The following is a 19,482-nucleotide window of genomic DNA, read 5'->3' as shown; positions in this document are numbered from 1 at the left end:
TTCACTCTACCAGACACTAGGCACCCTAGTGTAGGCACCCTCTTTCGTACAACTACAGTGAGTACCAGCAGTCTCCTTTACCCTTCTAAGAAACATCCAGACCTAGAAGCCTTTCCCAGTCACACTATGTATTCAGAGTTTAAGGCAACTCGCTGCACCCTTCCTTAGAAAGCTAGGTGGACTCAGCTCTTCAACAGCTCCAGGGATTCTGTTCTCTCACGACCTACATGCCATTGAAGTCTGCCTCATTGCTCTCATTGGAGCTACACTAAGAAACACAATCTGCTTCGCCTTCTTCTAGGAACTCTTACCCAAGGACCCCATACCTACAGGAGAAAGGAGGCTTGCATTCCTACTGGAATCTAAGCAAAGTTTTTCCTGTTACACTGCAGGACTTTAGAATAGCTTCAGGCCCGAAGGGTTACATAGAGCGTTCCAAGAATGAGGGAGTTCGATACATGCAGAAAACCCTGTGAAGAAAAGTTGATTCAGCAAGGGACCAGGGTTTGGCTAGAGTCTCTATTGACTTGTTAGAAATCAGAAGGGTTTCGGCTGCATGTTAACCCGAGAAGGAGACCTGGTGGCACAAGCCTTGCTTTCCCATGTTAAATCTCTAAACATGCTTCCCTGAAGAATCCTAAATAACACTGTTTTTACCTGGCTTCTGGTCACTGTAGGCAGCCCTCTGGAAAGAAAAGGAGTTTTCTCTAAGGAAACACGGTGCTTCCATAGCATGGGTGGGAGCTCCTGCTGTCCTGCTCTAGAGCTACAGGGAAACTTGACGTGAGTGTTTGCCTCAAGCTAAGGCCTGAAAAGCCTTGCTGAAGCGAAAGCGCTTAGCAGTTTCCATTATGTCGTATTCGAAGTTCTGCTTTACTTGAATGTTTCTTCACTTACCAGACACAAGGCACCCTCGTGTAGGCACCCTTTTTCGTAGAAATACAGTGAGTACCAGCAGTCTTCTTTGCTCTTCTAAGAAACATCCAGACCTAGAAGCCTTTCCCAGTCACTCTATGTAATCAGAGTGTAGGGCAACTCGCTGCACCCTTCCTTAGGAAGCTAGGTGGACTCAGCTCTTCAACAGCTCCAGGGATTCTGTTCTCTCACGTCCTACATGCCATGGAAGCCTGCCTCATTGCCCTCTGTGGAGCTTCACTAAGATACACAATCTGCTTCGCCTACCTCTAGGAACTCTTACCCAATGACCCCATACCTACAGGAGAAAGGAGGCTTGCATTCCTACTGGAACCAAAGCACACTTTTTCCTTTTACACTGCAGGACTTTAGAATAGGCTTAGGCCCTATAGCATACATAGAACGTTCCAAGGATGAGGGAGTTCCATATATGCAGAACACTCTGGGAAGAAAAGGTGATTCAGCAAGGGACCAGGGTGTAGCTAGAGTCTCTTTGGACTTTTTAGATATAAGAAGGTGTCCGGGTGCATGTTCACCGGAAAAGAAGACTTGAATGCCTAAGCCTTGCGTTCCCATTTTAAATCTCTATCCACGCCAGCCTGAGATACCTAAATAACACTGTTTTGACTGGCCTCTATTCACTGTGGGCAGCCCTCTGGAAAGAAAAGGAGTTTCTCTAAGGAAACACGGTGCTTCCATAGCATGGGTGGGAGTTCCTCCTGTCATGCTCTAGAGCTACAGGGTAACTTGACGTGAGTCCTTGCCTCAAGCTAAGGCCTGAAAAGCCCTGCTGAAGCGAAAGCGCTTAGCATTTTCCATTATGTCGTATTGGAAGTTCTGCTTTACTTGAACGTTTCTTCACTCTACCAGACACTAGGCACCCTAGTGTAGGCACCCTCTTTCGTACAACTACAGTGAGTACCAGCAGTCTCCTTTACCCTTCTAAGAAACATCCAGACCTAGAAGCCTTTCCCAGTCACACTATGTATTCAGAGTTTAAGGCAACTCGCTGCACCCTTCCTTAGAAAGCTAGGTGGACTCAGCTCTTCAACAGCTCCAGGGATTCTGTTCTCTCACGACCTACATGCCATTGAAGTCTGCCTCATTGCTCTCATTGGAGCTACACTAAGAAACACAATCTGCTTCGCCTTCTTCTAGGAACTCTTACCCAAGGACCCCATACCTACAGGAGAAAGGAGGCTTGCATTCCTACTGGAATCTAAGCAAAGTTTTTCCTGTTACACTGCAGGACTTTAGAATAGCTTCAGGCCCGAAGGGTTACATAGAGCGTTCCAAGAATGAGGGAGTTCGATACATGCAGAAAACCCTGTGAAGAAAAGTTGATTCAGCAAGGGACCAGGGTTTGGCTAGAGTCTCTATTGACTTGTTAGAAATCAGAAGGGTTTCGGCTGCATGTTAACCCGAGAAGGAGACCTGGTGGCACAAGCCTTGCTTTCCCATGTTAAATCTCTAAACATGCTTCCCTGAAGAATCCTAAATAACACTGTTTTTACCTGGCTTCTGGTCACTGTAGGCAGCCCTCTGGAAAGAAAAGGAGTTTTCTCTAAGGAAACACGGTGCTTCCATAGCATGGGTGGGAGCTCCTGCTGTCCTGCTCTAGAGCTACAGGGAAACTTGACGTGAGTGTTTGCCTCAAGCTAAGGCCTGAAAAGCCTTGCTGAAGCGAAAGCGCTTAGCAGTTTCCATTATGTCGTATTCGAAGTTCTGCTTTACTTGAATGTTTCTTCACTTACCAGACACAAGGCACCCTCGTGTAGGCACCCTTTTTCGTAGAAATACAGTGAGTACCAGCAGTCTTCTTTGCTCTTCTAAGAAACATCCAGACCTAGAAGCCTTTCCCAGTCACTCTATGTAATCAGAGTGTAGGGCAACTCGCTGCACCCTTCCTTAGGAAGCTAGGTGGACTCAGCTCTTCAACAGCTCCAGGGATTCTGTTCTCTCACGTCCTACATGCCATGGAAGCCTGCCTCATTGCCCTCTGTGGAGCTTCACTAAGATACACAATCTGCTTCGCCTACCTCTAGGAACTCTTACCCAATGACCCCATACCTACCGGAGAAAGGAGGCTTGCATTCCTACTGGAACCAAAGCACACTTTTTCCTTTTACACTGCAGGACTTTAGAATAGGCTTAGGCCCTATAGCATACATAGAACGTTCCAAGGATGAGGGAGTTCCATATATGCAGAACACTCTGTGAAGAAAAGGTGATTCAGCAAGGGACCAGGGTGTAGCTAGAGTCTCTTTGGACTTTTTAGATATAAGAAGGTGTCCGGGTGCATGTTCACCGGAAAAGAAGACTTGAATGCCTAAGCCTTGCGTTCCCATTTTAAATCTCTATCCACGCCAGCCTGAGATACCTAAATAACACTGTTTTGACTGGCCTCTATTCACTGTGGGCAGCCCTCTGGAAAGAAAAGGAGTTTCTCTAAGGAAACACGGTGCTTCCATAGCATGGGTGGGAGTTCCTCCTGTCATGCTCTAGAGCTACAGGGTAACTTGACGTGAGTCCTTGCCTCAAGCTAAGGCCTGAAAAGCCCTGCTGAAGCGAAAGCGCTTAGCATTTTCCATTATGTCGTATTGGAAGTTCTGCTTTACTTGAACGTTTCTTCACTCTACCAGACACTAGGCACCCTAGTGTAGGCACCCTCTTTCGTACAACTACAGTGAGTACCAGCAGTCTCCTTTACCCTTCTAAGAAACATCCAGACCTAGAAGCCTTTCCCAGTCACACTATGTATTCAGAGTTTAAGGCAACTCGCTGCACCCTTCCTTAGAAAGCTAGGTGGACTCAGCTCTTCAACAGCTCCAGGGATTCTGTTCTCTCACGACATACATGCCATTGAAGTCTGCCTCATTGCTCTCATTGGAGCTACACTAAGAAACACAATCTGCTTCGCCTTCTTCTAGGAACTCTTACCCAAGGACCCCATACCTACAGGAGAAAGGAGGCTTGCATTCCTACTGGAATCTAAGCAAAGTTTTTCCTGTTACACTGCAGGACTTTAGAATAGGTTCAGGCCCGAAGGGTTACATAGAGCGTTCCAAGAATGAGGGAGTTCGATACATGCAGAAAACCCTGTGAAGAAAAGTTGATTCAGCAAGGGACCAGGGTTTGGCTAGAGTCTCTATTGACTTGTTAGAAATCAGAAGGGTTTCGGCTGCATGTTAACCCGAGAAGGAGACCTGGTGGCACAAGCCTTGCTTTCCCATGTTAAATCTCTAAACATGCTTCCCTGAAGAATCCTAAATAACACTGTTTTTACCTGGCTTCTGGTCACTGTAGGCAGCCCTCTGGAAAGAAAAGGAGTTTTCTCTAAGGAAACACGGTGCTTCCATAGCATGGGTGGGAGCTCCTGCTGTCCTGCTCTAGAGCTACAGGGAAACTTGACGTGAGTGTTTGCCTCAAGCTAAGGCCTGAAAAGCCTTGCTGAAGCGAAAGCGCTTAGCAGTTTCCATTATGTCGTATTCGAAGTTCTGCTTTACTTGAATGTTTCTTCACTTACCAGACACAAGGCACCCTCGTGTAGGCACCCTTTTTCGTAGAAATACAGTGAGTACCAGCAGTCTTCTTTGCTCTTCTAAGAAACATCCAGACCTAGAAGCCTTTCCCAGTCACTCTATGTAATCAGAGTGTAGGGCAACTCGCTGCACCCTTCCTTAGGAAGCTAGGTGGACTCAGCTCTTCAACAGCTCCAGGGATTCTGTTCTCTCACGTCCTACATGCCATGGAAGCCTGCCTCATTGCCCTCTGTGGAGCTTCACTAAGATACACAATCTGCTTCGCCTACCTCTAGGAACTCTTACCCAATGACCCCATACCTACCGGAGAAAGGAGGCTTGCATTCCTACTGGAACCAAAGCACAGTTTTTCCTTTTACACTGCAGGACTTTAGAATAGGCTTAGGCCCTATAGCATACATAGAACGTTCCAAGGATGAGGGAGTTCCATATATGCAGAACACTCTGTGAAGAAAAGTTGATTCAGCAAGGGACCAGGGTGTAGCTAGAGTCTCTTTGGACTTTTTAGATATAAGAAGGTGTCCGGGTGCATGTTCACCGGAAAAGAAGACTTGAATGCCTAAGCCTTGCGTTCCCATTTTAAATCTCTATCCACGCCAGCCTGAGATACCTAAATAACACTGTTTTGACTGGCCTCTATTCACTGTGGGCAGCCCTCTGGAAAGAAAAGGAGTTTCTCTAAGGAAACACGGTGCTTCCATAGCATGGGTGGGAGTTCCTCCTGTCATGCTCTAGAGCTACAGGGTAACTTGACGTGAGTCCTTGCCTCAAGCTAAGGCCTGAAAAGCCCTGCTGAAGCGAAAGCGCTTAGCATTTTCCATTATGTCGTATTGGAAGTTCTGCTTTACTTGAACGTTTCTTCACTCTACCAGACACTAGGCACCCTAGTGTAGGCACCCTCTTTCGTACAACTACAGTGAGTACCAGCAGTCTCCTTTACCCTTCTAAGAAACATCCAGACCTAGAAGCCTTTCCCAGTCACACTATGTATTCAGAGTTTAAGGCAACTCGCTGCACCCTTCCTTAGAAAGCTAGGTGGACTCAGCTCTTCAACAGCTCCAGGGATTCTGTTCTCTCACGACATACATGCCATTGAAGTCTGCCTCATTGCTCTCATTGGAGCTACACTAAGAAACACAATCTGCTTCGCCTTCTTCTAGGAACTCTTACCCAAGGACCCCATACCTACAGGAGAAAGGAGGCTTGCATTCCTACTGGAATCTAAGCAAAGTTTTTCCTGTTACACTGCAGGACTTTAGAATAGGTTCAGGCCCGAAGGGTTACATAGAGCGTTCCAAGAATGAGGGAGTTCGATACATGCAGAAAACCCTGTGAAGAAAAGTTGATTCAGCAAGGGACCAGGGTTTGGCTAGAGTCTCTATTGACTTGTTAGAAATCAGAAGGGTTTCGGCTGCATGTTAACCCGAGAAGGAGACCTGGTGGCACAAGCCTTGCTTTCCCATGTTAAATCTCTAAACATGCTTCCCTGAAGAATCCTAAATAACACTGTTTTTACCTGGCTTCTGGTCACTGTAGGCAGCCCTCTGGAAAGAAAAGGAGTTTTCTCTAAGGAAACACGGTGCTTCCATAGCATGGGTGGGAGCTCCTGCTGTCCTGCTCTAGAGCTACAGGGAAACTTGACGTGAGTGTTTGCCTCAAGCTAAGGCCTGAAAAGCCTTGCTGAAGCGAAAGCGCTTAGCAGTTTCCATTATGTCGTATTCCAAGTTCTGCTTTACTTGAATGTTTCTTCACTTACCAGACACAAGGCACCCTCGTGTAGGCACCCTTTTTCGTAGAAATACAGTGAGTACCAGCAGTCTTCTTTGCTCTTCTAAGAAACATCCAGACCTAGAAGCCTTTCCCAGTCACTCTATGTAATCAGAGTGTAGGGCAACTCGCTGCACCCTTCCTTAGGAAGCTAGGTGGACTCAGCTCTTCAACAGCTCCAGGGATTCTGTTCTCTCACGTCCTACATGCCATGGAAGCCTGCCCCATTGCCCTCTGTGGAGCTTCACTAAGATACACAATCTGCTTCGCCTACCTCTAGGAACTCTTACCCAATGACCCCATACCTACCGGAGAAAGGAGGCTTGCATTCCTACTGGAACCAAAGCACACTTTTTCCTTTTACACTGCAGGACTTTAGAATAGGCTTAGGCCCTATAGCATACATAGAACGTTCCAAGGATGAGGGAGTTCCATATATGCAGAACACTCTGTGAAGAAAAGTTGATTCAGCAAGGGACCAGGGTGTAGCTAGAGTCTCTTTGGACTTTTTAGATATAAGAAGGTGTCCGGGTGCATGTTCACCGGAAAAGAAGACTTGAATGCCTAAGCCTTGCGTTCCCATTTTAAATCTCTATCCACGCCAGCCTGAGATACCTAAATAACACTGTTTTGACTGGCCTCTATTCACTGTGGGCAGCCCTCTGGAAAGAAAAGGAGTTTCTCTAAGGAAACACGGTGCTTCCATAGCATGGGTGGGAGTTCCTCCTGTCATGCTCTAGAGCTACAGGGTAACTTGACGTGAGTCCTTGCCTCAAGCTAAGGCCTGAAAAGCCCTGCTGAAGCGAAAGCGCTTAGCATTTTCCATTATGTCGTATTGGAAGTTCTGCTTTACTTGAACGTTTCTTCACTCTACCAGACACTAGGCACCCTAGTGTAGGCACCCTCTTTCGTACAACTACAGTGAGTACCAGCAGTCTCCTTTACCCTTCTAAGAAACATCCAGACCTAGAAGCCTTTCCCAGTCACACTATGTATTCAGAGTTTAAGGCAACTCGCTGCACCCTTCCTTAGAAAGCTAGGTGGACTCAGCTCTTCAACAGCTCCAGGGATTCTGTTCTCTCACGACATACATGCCATTGAAGTCTGCCTCATTGCTCTCATTGGAGCTACACTAAGAAACACAATCTGCTTCGCCTTCTTCTAGGAACTCTTACCCAAGGACCCCATACCTACAGGAGAAAGGAGGCTTGCATTCCTACTGGAATCTAAGCAAAGTTTTTCCTGTTACACTGCAGGACTTTAGAATAGGTTCAGGCCCGAAGGGTTACATAGAGCGTTCCAAGAATGAGGGAGTTCGATACATGCAGAAAACCCTGTGAAGAAAAGTTGATTCAGCAAGGGACCAGGGTTTGGCTAGAGTCTCTATTGACTTGTTAGAAATCAGAAGGGTTTCGGCTGCATGTTAACCCGAGAAGGAGACCTGGTGGCACAAGCCTTGCTTTCCCATGTTAAATCTCTAAACATGCTTCCCTGAAGAATCCTAAATAACACTGTTTTTACCTGGCTTCTGGTCACTGTAGGCAGCCCTCTCGAAAGAAAAGGAGTTTTCTCTAAGGAAACACGGTGCTTCCATAGCATGGGTGGGAGCTCCTGCTGTCCTGCTCTAGAGCTACAGGGAAACTTGACGTGAGTGTTTGCCTCAAGCTAAGGCCTGAAAAGCCTTGCTGAAGCGAAAGCGCTTAGCAGTTTCCATTATGTCGTATTCGAAGTTCTGCTTTACTTGAATGTTTCTTCACTTACCAGACACAAGGCACCCTCGTGTAGGCACCCTTTTTCGTAGAAATACAGTGAGTACCAGCAGTCTTCTTTGCTCTTCTAAGAAACATCCAGACCTAGAAGCCTTTCCCAGTCACTCTATGTAATCAGAGTGTAGGGCAACTCGCTGCACCCTTCCTTAGGAAGCTAGGTGGACTCAGCTCTTCAACAGCTCCAGGGATTCTGTTCTCTCACGTCCTACATGCCATGGAAGTCTGCCTCATTGCCCTCTGTGGAGCTTCACTAAGATACACAATCTGCTTCGCCTACCTCTAGGAACTCTTACCCAATGACCCCATACCTACAGGAGAAAGGAGGCTTGCATTCCTACTGGAACCAAAGCACACTTTTTCCTTTTACACTGCAGGACTTTAGAATAGGCTTAGGCCCTATAGCATACATAGAACGTTCCAAGGATGAGGGAGTTCCATATATGCAGAACACTCTGTGAAGAAAAGGTGATTCAGCAAGGGACCAGGGTGTAGCTAGAGTCTCTTTGGACTTTTTAGATATAAGAAGGTGTCCGGGTGCATGTTCACCGGAAAAGAAGACTTGAATGCCTAAGCCTTGCGTTCCCATTTTAAATCTCTATCCACGCCAGCCTGAGATACCTAAATAACACTGTTTTGACTGGCCTCTATTCACTGTGGGCAGCCCTCTGGAAAGAAAAGGAGTTTCTCTAAGGAAACACGGTGCTTCCATAGCATGGGTGGGAGTTCCTCCTGTCATGCTCTAGAGCTACAGGGTAACTTGACGTGAGTCCTTGCCTCAAGCTAAGGCCTGAAAAGCCCTGCTGAAGCGAAAGCGCTTAGCATTTTCCATTATGTCGTATTGGAAGTTCTGCTTTACTTGAACGTTTCTTCACTCTACCAGACACTAGGAACCCTAGTGTAGGCACCCTCTTTCGTACAACTACAGTGAGTACCAGCAGTCTCCTTTACCCTTCTAAGAAACATCCAGACCTAGAAGCCTTTCCCAGTCACACTATGTATTCAGAGTTTAAGGCAACTCGCTGCACCCTTCCTTAGAAAGCTAGGTGGACTCAGCTCTTCAACAGCTCCAGGGATTCTGTTCTCTCACGACATACATGCCATTGAAGTCTGCCTCATTGCTCTCATTGGAGCTACACTAAGAAACACAATCTGCTTCGCCTTCTTCTAGGAACTCTTACCCAAGGACCCCATACCTACAGGAGAAAGGAGGCTTGCATTCCTACTGGAATCTAAGCAAAGTTTTTCCTGTTACACTGCAGGACTTTAGAATAGGTTCAGGCCCGAAGGGTTACATAGAGCGTTCCAAGAATGAGGGAGTTCGATACATGCAGAAAACCCTGTGAAGAAAAGTTGATTCAGCAAGGGACCAGGGTTTGGCTAGAGTCTCTATTGACTTGTTAGAAATCAGAAGGGTTTCGGCTGCATGTTAACCCGAGAAGGAGACCTGGTGGCACAAGCCTTGCTTTCCCATGTTAAATCTCTAAACATGCTTCCCTGAAGAATCCTAAATAACACTGTTTTTACCTGGCTTCTGGTCACTGTAGGCAGCCCTCTCGAAAGAAAAGGAGTTTTCTCTAAGGAAACACGGTGCTTCCATAGCATGGGTGGGAGCTCCTGCTGTCCTGCTCTAGAGCTACAGGGAAACTTGACGTGTGTGTTTGCCTCAAGCTAAGGCCTGAAAAGCCTTGCTGAAGCGAAAGCGCTTAGCAGTTTCCATTATGTCGTATTCGAAGTTCTGCTTTACTTGAATGTTTCTTCACTTACCAGACACAAGGCACCCTCGTGTAGGCACCCTTTTTCGTAGAAATACAGTGAGTACCAGCAGTCTTCTTTGCTCTTCTAAGAAACATCCAGACCTAGAAGCCTTTCCCAGTCACTCTATGTAATCAGAGTGTAGGGCAACTCGCTGCACCCTTCCTTAGGAAGCTAGGTGGACTCAGCTCTTCAACAGCTCCAGGGATTCTGTTCTCTCACGTCCTACATGCCATGGAAGTCTGCCTCATTGCCCTCTGTGGAGCTTCACTAAGATACACAATCTGCTTCGCCTACCTCTAGGAACTCTTACCCAATGACCCCATACCTACAGGAGAAAGGAGGCTTGCATTCCTACTGGAACCAAAGCACACTTTTTCCTTTTACACTGCAGGACTTTAGAATAGGCTTAGGCCCTATAGCATACATAGAACGTTCCAAGGATGAGGGAGTTCCATATATGCAGAACACTCTGTGAAGAAAAGTTGATTCAGCAAGGGACCAGGGTGTAGCTAGAGTCTCTTTGGACTTTTTAGATATAAGAAGGTGTCCGGGTGCATGTTCACCGGAAAAGAAGACTTGAATGCCTAAGCCTTGCGTTCCCATTTTAAATCTCTATCCACGCCAGCCTGAGATACCTAAATAACACTGTTTTGACTGGCCTCTATTCACTGTGGGCAGCCCTCTGGAAAGAAAAGGAGTTTCTCTAAGGAAACACGGTGCTTCCATAGCATGGGTGGGAGTTCCTCCTGTCATGCTCTAGAGCTACAGGGTAACTTGACGTGAGTCCTTGCCTCAAGCTAAGGCCTGAAAAGCCCTGCTGAAGCGAAAGCGCTTAGCATTTTCCATTATGTCGTATTGGAAGTTCTGCTTTACTTGAACGTTTCTTCACTCTACCAGACACTAGGCACCCTAGTGTAGGCACCCTCTTTCGTACAACTACAGTGAGTACCAGCAGTCTCCTTTACCCTTCTAAGAAACATCCAGACCTAGAAGCCTTTCCCAGTCACACTATGTATTCAGAGTTTAAGGCAACTCGCTGCACCCTTCCTTAGAAAGCTAGGTGGACTCAGCTCTTCAACAGCTCCAGGGATTCTGTTCTCTCACGACATACATGCCATTGAAGTCTGCCTCATTGCTCTCATTGGAGCTACACTAAGAAACACAATCTGCTTCGCCTTCTTCTAGGAACTCTTACCCAAGGACCCCATACCTACAGGAGAAAGGAGGCTTGCATTCCTACTGGAATCTAAGCAAAGTTTTTCCTGTTACACTGCAGGACTTTAGAATAGGTTCAGGCCCGAAGGGTTACATAGAGCGTTCCAAGAATGAGGGAGTTCGATACATGCAGAAAACCCTGTGAAGAAAAGTTGATTCAGCAAGGGACCAGGGTTTGGCTAGAGTCTCTATTGACTTGTTAGAAATCAGAAGGGTTTCGGCTGCATGTTAACCCGAGAAGGAGACCTGGTGCCACAAGCCTTGCTTTCCCATGTTAAATCTCTAAACATGCTTCCCTGAAGAATCCTAAATAACACTGTTTTTACCTGGCTTCTGGTCACTGTAGGCAGCCCTCTCGAAAGAAAAGGAGTTTTCTCTAAGGAAACACGGTGCTTCCATAGCATGGGTGGGAGCTCCTGCTGTCCTGCTCTAGAGCTACAGGGAAACTTGACGTGAGTGTTTGCCTCAAGCTAAGGCCTGAAAAGCCTTGCTGAAGCGAAAGCGCTTAGCAGTTTCCATTATGTCGTATTCGAAGTTCTGCTTTACTTGAATGTTTCTTCACTTACCAGACACAAGGCACCCTCGTGTAGGCACCCTTTTTCGTAGAAATACAGTGAGTACCAGCAGTCTTCTTTGCTCTTCTAAGAAACATCCAGACCTAGAAGCCTTTCCCAGTCACTCTATGTAATCAGAGTGTAGGGCAACTCGCTGCACCCTTCCTTAGGAAGCTAGGTGGACTCAGCTCTTCAACAGCTCCAGGGATTCTGTTCTCTCACGTCCTACATGCCATGGAAGTCTGCCTCATTGCCCTCTGTGGAGCTTCACTAAGATACACAATCTGCTTCGCCTACCTCTAGGAACTCTTACCCAATGACCCCATACCTACAGGAGAAAGGAGGCTTGCATTCCTACTGGAACCAAAGCACACTTTTTCCTTTTACACTGCAGGACTTTAGAATAGGCTTAGGCCCTATAGCATACATAGAACGTTCCAAGGATGATGGAGTTCCATATATGCAGAACACTCTGTGAAGAAAAGGTGATTCAGCAAGGGACCAGGGTGTAGCTAGAGTCTCTTTGGACTTTTTAGATATAAGAAGGTGTCCGGGTGCATGTTCACCGGAAAAGAAGACTTGAATGCCTAAGCCTTGCGTTCCCATTTTAAATCTCTATCCACGCCAGCCTGAGATACCTAAATAACACTGTTTTGACTGGCCTCTATTCACTGTGGGCAGCCCTCTGGAAAGAAAAGGAGTTTCTCTAAGGAAACACGGTGCTTCCATAGCATGGGTGGGAGTTCCTCCTGTCATGCTCTAGAGCTACAGGGTAACTTGACGTGAGTCCTTGCCTCAAGCTAAGGCCTGAAAAGCCCTGCTGAAGCGAAAGCGCTTAGCATTTTCCATTATGTCGTATTGGAAGTTCTGCTTTACTTGAACGTTTCTTCACTCTACCAGACACTAGGCACCCTAGTGTAGGCACCCTCTTTCGTACAACTACAGTGAGTACCAGCAGTCTCCTTTACCCTTCTAAGAAACATCCAGACCTAGAAGCCTTTCCCAGTCACACTATGTATTCAGAGTTTAAGGCAACTCGCTGCACCCTTCCTTAGAAAGCTAGGTGGACTCAGCTCTTCAACAGCTCCAGGGATTCTGTTCTCTCACGACCTACATGCCATTGAAGTCTGCCTCATTGCTCTCATTGGAGCTACACTAAGAAACACAATCTGCTTCGCCTTCTTCTAGGAACTCTTACCCAAGGACCCCATACCTACAGGAGAAAGGAGGCTTGCATTCCTACTGGAATCTAAGCAAAGTTTTTCCTGTTACACTGCAGGACTTTAGAATAGGTTCAGGCCCGAAGGGTTACATAGAGCGTTCCAAGAATGAGGGAGTTCGATACATGCAGAAAACCCTGTGAAGAAAAGTTGATTCAGCAAGGGACCAGGGTTTGGCTAGAGTCTCTATTGACTTGTTAGAAATCAGAAGGGTTTCGGCTGCATGTTAACCCGAGAAGGAGACCTGGTGGCACAAGCCTTGCTTTCCCATGTTAAATCTCTAAACATGCTTCCCTGAAGAATCCTAAATAACACTGTTTTTACCTGGCTTCTGGTCACTGTAGGCAGCCCTCTGGAAAGAAAAGGAGTTTTCTCTAAGGAAACACGGTGCTTCCATAGCATGGGTGGGAGCTCCTGCTGTCCTGCTCTAGAGCTACAGGGAAACTTGACGTGAGTGTTTGCCTCAAGCTAAGGCCTGAAAAGCCTTGCTGAAGCGAAAGCGCTTAGCAGTTTCCATTATGTCGTATTCGAAGTTCTGCTTTACTTGAATGTTTCTTCACTTACCAGACACAAGGCACCCTCGTGTAGGCACCCTTTTTCGTAGAAATACAGTGAGTACCAGCAGTCTTCTTTGCTCTTCTAAGAAACATCCAGACCTAGAAGCCTTTCCCAGTCACTCTATGTAATCAGAGTGTAGGGCAACTCGCTGCACCCTTCCTTAGGAAGCTAGGTGGACTCAGCTCTTCAACAGCTCCAGGGATTCTGTTCTCTCACGTCCTACATGCCATGGAAGCCTGCCTCATTGCCCTCTGTGGAGCTTCACTAAGATACACAATCTGCTTCGCCTACCTCTAGGAACTCTTACCCAATGACCCCATACCTACAGGAGAAAGGAGGCTTGCATTCCTACTGGAACCAAAGCACAGTTTTTCCTTTTACACTGCAGGACTTTAGAATAGGCTTAGGCCCTATAGCATACATAGAACGTTCCAAGGATGAGGGAGTTCCATATATGCAGAACACTCTGTGAAGAAAAGTTGATTCAGCAAGGGACCAGGGTGTAGCTAGAGTCTCTTTGGACTTTTTAGATATAAGAAGGTGTCCGGGTGCATGTTCACCGGAAAAGAAGACTTGAATGCCTAAGCCTTGCGTTCCCATTTTAAATCTCTATCCACTCCAGCCTGAGATACCTAAATAACACTGTTTTGACTGGCCTCTATTCACTGTGGGCAGCCCTCTGGAAAGAAAAGGAGTTTCTCTAAGGAAACACGGTGCTTCCATAGCATGGGTGGGAGTTCCTCCTGTCATGCTCTAGAGCTACAGGGTAACTTGACGTGAGTCCTTGCCTCAAGCTAAGGCCTGAAAAGCCCTGCTGAAGCGAAAGCGCTTAGCATTTTCCATTATGTCGTATTGGAAGTTCTGCTTTACTTGAACGTTTCTTCACTCTACCAGACACTAGGCACCCTAGTGTAGGCACCCTCTTTCGTACAACTACAGTGAGTACCAGCAGTCTCCTTTACCCTTCTAAGAAACATCCAGACCTAGAAGCCTTTCCCAGTCACACTATGTATTCAGAGTTTAAGGCAACTCGCTGCACCCTTCCTTAGAAAGCTAGGTGGACTCAGCTCTTCAACAGCTCCAGGGATTCTGTTCTCTCACGACATACATGCCATTGAAGTCTGCCTCATTGCTCTCATTGGAGCTACACTAAGAAACACAATCTGCTTCGCCTTCTTCTAGGAACTCTTACCCAAGGACCCCATACCTACAGGAGAAAGGAGGCTTGCATACCTACTGGAATCTAAGCAAAGTTTTTCCTGTTACACTGCAGGACTTTAGAATAGGTTCAGGCCCGAAGGGTTACATAGAGCGTTCCAAGAATGAGGGAGTTCGATACATGCAGAAAACCCTGTGAAGAAAAGTTGATTCAGCAAGGGACCAGGGTTTGGCTAGAGTCTCTATTGACTTGTTAGAAATCAGAAGGGTTTCGGCTGCATGTTAACCCGAGAAGGAGACCTGGTGGCACAAGCCTTGCTTTCCCATGTTAAATCTCTAAACATGCTTCCCTGAAGAATCCTAAATAACACTGTTTTTACCTGGCTTCTGGTCACTGTAGGCAGCCCTCTCGAAAGAAAAGGAGTTTTCTCTAAGGAAACACGGTGCTTCCATAGCATGGGTGGGAGCTCCTGCTGTCCTGCTCTAGAGCTACAGGGAAACTTGACGTGAGTGTTTGCCTCAAGCTAAGGCCTGAAAAGCCTTGCTGAAGCGAAAGCGCTTAGCAGTTTCCATTATGTCGTATTCGAAGTTCTGCTTTACTTGAATGTTTCTTCACTTACCAGACACAAGGCACCCTCGTGTAGGCACCCTTTTTCGTAGAAATACAGTGAGTACCAGCAGTCTTCTTTGCTCTTCTAAGAAACATCCAGACCTAGAAGCCTTTCCCAGTCACTCTATGTAATCAGAGTGTAGGGCAACTCGCTGCACCCTTCCTTAGGAAGCTAGGTGGACTCAGCTCTTCAACAGCTCCAGGGATTCTGTTCTCTCACGTCCTACATGCCATGGAAGTCTGCCTCATTGCCCTCTGTGGAGCTTCACTAAGATACACAATCTGCTTCGCCTACCTCTGGGAACTCTTACCCAATGACCCCATACCTACAGGAGAAAGGAGGCTTGCATTCCTACTGGAACCAAAGCACACTTTTTCCTTTTACACTGCAGGACTTTAGAATAGGCTTAGGCCCTATAGCATACATAGAACGTTCCAAGGATGAGGGAGTTCCATATATGCAGAACACTCTGTGAAGAAAAGGTGATTCAGCAAGGGACCAGGGTGTAGCTAGAGTCTCTTTGGACTTTTTAGATATAAGAAGGTGTCCGGGTGCATGTTCACCGGAAAAGAAGACTTGAATGCCTAAGCCTTGCGTTCCCATTTTAAATCTCTATCCACGCCAGCCTGAGATACCTAAATAACACTGTTTTGACTGGCCTCTATTCACTGTGGGCAGCCCTCTGGAAAGAAAAGGAGTTTCTCTAAGGAAACACGGTGCTTCCATAGCATGGGTGGGAGTTCCTCCTGTCATGCTCTAGAGCTACAGGGTAACTTGACGTGAGTCCTTGCCTCAAGCTAAGGCCTGAAAAGCCCTGCTGAAGCGAAAGCGCTTAGCATTTTCCATTATGTCGTATTGGAAGTTCTGCTTTACTTGAACGTTTCTTCACTCTACCAGACACTAGGCACCCTAGTGTAGGCACCCTCTTTCGTACAACTACAGTGAGTACCAGCAGTCTCCTTTACCCTTCTAAGAAACATCCAGACCTAGAAGCCTTTCCCAGTCACACTATGTATTCAGAGTTTAAGGCAACTCGCTGCACCCTTCCTTAGAAAGCTAGGTGGACTCAGCTCTTCAACAGCTCCAGGGATTCTGTTCTCTCACGACATACATGCCATTGAAGTCTGCCTCATTGCTCTCATTGGAGCTACACTAAGAAACACAATCTGCTTCGCCTTCTTCTAGGAACTCTTACCCAAGGACCCCATACCTACAGGAGAAAGGAGGCTTGCATTCCTACTGGAATCTAAGCAAAGTTTTTCCTGTTACACTGCAGGACTTTAGAATAGGTTCAGGCCCGAAGGGTTACATAGAGCGTTCCAAGAATGAGGGAGTTCGATACATGCAGAAAACCCTGTGAAGAAAAGTTGATTCAGCAAGGGACCAGGGTTTGGCTAGAGTCTCTATTGACTTGTTAGAAATCAGAAGGGTTTCGGCTGCATGTTAACCCGAGAAGGAGACCTGGTGGCACAAGCCTTGCTTTCCCATGTTAAATCTCTAAACATGCTTCCCTGAAGAATCCTAAATAACACTGTTTTTACCTGGCTTCTGGTCACTGTAGGCAGCCCTCTCGAAAGAAAAGGAGTTTTCTCTAAGGAAACACGGTGCTTCCATAGCATGGGTGGGAGCTCCTGCTGTCCTGCTCTAGAGCTACAGGGAAACTTGACGTGAGTGTTTGCCTCAAGCTAAGGCCTGAAAAGCCTTGCTGAAGCGAAAGCGCTTAGCAGTTTCCATTATGTCGTATTCGAAGTTCTGCTTTACTTGAATGTTTCTTCACTTACCAGACACAAGGCACCCTCGTGTAGGCACCCTTTTTCGTACAAATACAGTGAGTACCAGCAGTCTTCTTTGCTCTTCTAAGAAACATCCAGACCTAGAAGCCTTTCCCAGTCACTCTATGTAATCAGAGTGTAGGGCAACTCGCTGCACCCTTCCTTAGGAAGCTAGGTGGACTCAGCTCTTCAACAGCTCCAGGGATTCTGTTCTCTCACGTCCTACATGCCATGGAAGTCTGCCTCATTGCCCTCTGTGGAGCTTCACTAAGATACACAATCTGCTTCGCCTACCTCTAGGAACTCTTACCCAATGACCCCATACCTACAGGAGAAAGGAGGCTTGCATTCCTACTGGAACCAAAGCACAGTTTTTCCTTTTACACTGCAGGACTTTAGAATAGGCTTAGGCCCTATAGCATACATAGAACGTTCCAAGGATGAGGGAGTTCCATATATGCAGAACACTGTGTGAAGAAAAGGTGATTCAGCAAGGGATCAGGGTGTAGCTAGAGTCTCTTTGGACTTTTTAGATATAAGAAGGTGTCCGGGTCATGTTCACCGGAAAAGAAGACCTGAATGCCTAAGCCTTCCGTTCCCATTTTAAATCTGTATCCAGGCTGCCTTGAGATACCTAAATAACACTGTTTTTGACAGTCCTCTATTCACTGTGGGCTGCCCTCTGGAAAGAAAAGGAGTTTCTCTAAGGAAACACGGTGCTTCCATAGCATGGGTGGAGCTCGTGCTTTCCTGCTCTAGAGCTACAGGGAAACTTGACGTGAGTCTTTGCCTCAAGCTAAGGCCTGTAAAGCGCTGCTGAAGCGAAAGCGCTTAGCAGTTTCCATTATGTCGTATTGGAAGTTCTGCTTTACTTGAACGTTTCTTCACTCTACCAGACACTAGGCACCCTAGTGTAGGCACCCTCTTTCGTACAACTACAGTGAGTACCAGCAGTCTCCTTTACCCTTCTAAGAAACATCCAGACCTAGAAGCCTTTCCCAGTCACACTATGTATTCAGAGTTTAAGGCAACTCGCTGCACCCTTCCTTAGAAAGCTAGGTGGACTCAGCTCTTCAACAGCTCCAGGGATTCTGTTCTCTCACGACATACATGCCATTGAAGTCTGCCTCATTGCTCTCATTGGAGCTACACTAAGAAACACAATCTGCTTCGCCTTCTTCTAGGAACTCTTACCCAAGGACCCCATACCTACAGGAGAAAGGAGGCTTGCATTCCTACTGGAATCTAAGCAAAGTTTTTCCTGTTACACTGCAGGACTTTAGAATAGGTTCAGGCCCGAAGGGTTACATAGAGCGTTCCAAGAATGAGGGAGTTCGATACATGCAGAAAACCCTGTGAAGAAAAGTTGATTCAGCAAGGGACCAGGGTTTGGCTAGAGTCTCTATTGACTTGTTAGAAATCAGAAGGGTTTCGGCTGCATGTTAACCCGAGAAGGAGACCTGGTGGCACAAGCCTTGCTTTCCCATGTTAAATCTCTAAACATGCTTCCCTGAAGAATCCTAAATAACACTGTTTTTACCTGGCTTCTGGTCACTGTAGGCAGCCCTCTCGAAAGAAAAGGAGTTTTCTCTAAGGAAACACGGTGCTTCCATAGCATGGGTGGGAGCTCCTGCTGTCCTGCTCTAGAGCTACAGGGAAACTTGACGTGAGTGTTTGCCTCAAGCTAAGGCCTGAAAAGCCTTGCTGAAGCGAAAGCGCTTAGCAGTTTCCATTATGTCGTATTCGAAGTTCTGCTTTACTTGAATGTTTCTTCACTTACCAGACACAAGGCACCCTCGTGTAGGCACCCTTTTTCGTAGAAATACAGTGAGTACCAGCAGTCTTCTTTGCTCTTCTAAGAAACATCCAGACCTAGAAGCCTTTCCCAGTCACTCTATGTAATCAGAGTGTAGGGCAACTCGCTGCACCCTTCCTTAGGAAGCTAGGTGGACTCAGCTCTTCAACAGCTCCAGGGATTCTGTTCTCTCACGTCCTACATGCCATGGAAGTCTGCCTCATTGCCCTCTGTGGAGCTTCACTAAGATACACAATCTGCTTCGCCTACCTCTAGGAACTCTTACCCAATGACCCCATACCTACAGGAGAAAGGAGGCTTGCATTCCTACTGGAACCAAAGCACAGTTTTTCCTTTTACACTGCAGGACTTTAGAATAGGCTTAGGCCCTATAGCATACATAGAACGTTCCAAGGATGAGGGAGTTCCATATATGCAGAACACTGTGTGAAGAAAAGGTGATTCAGCAAGGGATCAGGGTGTAGCTAGAGTCTCTTTGGACTTTTTAGATATAAGAAGGTGTCCGGGTCATGTTCACCGGAAAAGAAGACCTGAATGCCTAAGCCTTCCGTTCCCATTTTAAATCTGTATCCAGGCTGCCTTGAGATACCTAAATAACACTGTTTTTGACAGTCCTCTATTCACTGTGGGCTGCCCTCTGGAAAGAAAAGGAGTTTCTCTAAGGAAACACGGTGCTTCCATAGCATGGGTGGAGCTCGTGCTTTCCTGCTCTAGAGCTACAGGGAAACTTGACGTGAGTCTTTGCCTCAAGCTAAGGCCTGTAAAGCGCTGCTGAAGCGAAAGCGCTTAGCAGTTTCCATTATGTCGTATTGGAAGTTCTGCTTTACTTG

Source organism: Balaenoptera physalus (genome assembly GCF_965194825.1).
Source record: "Balaenoptera physalus genome assembly, chromosome: 21".
Taxonomy (NCBI): Eukaryota; Metazoa; Chordata; class Mammalia; order Artiodactyla; family Balaenopteridae; genus Balaenoptera; species Balaenoptera physalus.
This window is presented reverse-complemented; position numbering follows the sequence as displayed.